Here is a 1,084-nt window from a genome sequence, read left to right on the forward strand (position 1 = left end):
CCCCGCCCACTCGGGCTCGCTCGCCGCACCTCGCGCTGCGCAGGGCGCACGCCTCCGCGAGGCCCGGCGTCTGAGCCCAGTTCTCACACTGAAGGGCAGATGAGGGATGCAAGTCGGTCGGGTTGGGGGAGGGGGCTCGGGGCCACGAGGTACGCGAATCTGCAGGGAGGGACTTAAACGCCTCAGAGAGAGAGAAAGAGAGAGAAGGAGACCCTCCCGCCCAGCTGTCCGGAGGAGCAAAAGGAGAGGACAGTCCCTTTTGCCCCTCAGATTTCCCTCCTTTTTCCTGAGAGGAGACGAGGGGGAAGTAGAGGGGCGGTGGGGACTGGAGCGGGCGCCGGCTTCTTTGTCTGCGCCGGCTGCGCCCCGCGCCCCTTGGGGCTCGCCCGCCTCGGAGCCCCCGGCGGCCCGCACTTGTTCCGGGGATCCGCCCGCGGCCCCGAAACGCGAGGGGCCCCTGAACTTCTTTCCCACCCAGGCCTCGAGCCTCTCCCGCTGGCCCCCGCCCGGCTCCTCGCCGCAGCGACCGAGCCTCATCTGTAGCCGGATTTAAAATGAGATTAAGCGAAAGTAGAACTGGCAGCCTCCAGTGGTGCCTGGAAACGGTGATTTGTGCTGCTCGGATGTGGGGAATTGTGTGGCGGGAAGGGCAGGCGGAGCTGAGCCCCGACAGGCGCTCTTCGCTGGACTGTTCTATTATTCATTGCTGCTGGGTTCTTCAGGCGGAGATGGTTGTAATTTTTTAAATCGGTGTTTATTTCCTTTAAATGTCAGCTACGACCAATGTCCCTGAAATGGGGGGAGGGGAAAACGTCTGGAGAGATGCTGGCAGCGGTGATTGAAGTGGGTGGTAATGAGCTGCTGCACAGGAGGCTGCGGGGAAGAGAAATAAAAAGCACGTTTCTAACCGAGGACGGCTGGCAGGAGCCCTGCGGCATCCGGAGGTGGGGGAGCGGGGTTGCCAGGTTTTAATGCCTCTCCCCACCCACCCTTGGCTTGCCACCAAGTCCAGATAAACCCGCACGTACAGAAATGAGTAGATTATAAAATTGGAAGGGATGGTGTCTTTGCCTACATTTGAGGG

The sequence above is a fragment of the Neophocaena asiaeorientalis genome, unplaced genomic scaffold (assembly GCF_003031525.2).
Source record: "Neophocaena asiaeorientalis asiaeorientalis breed wild unplaced genomic scaffold, Neophocaena_asiaeorientalis_V1.1 scaffold157, whole genome shotgun sequence".
In the NCBI taxonomy this organism is placed as follows: Eukaryota; Metazoa; Chordata; class Mammalia; order Artiodactyla; family Phocoenidae; genus Neophocaena; species Neophocaena asiaeorientalis.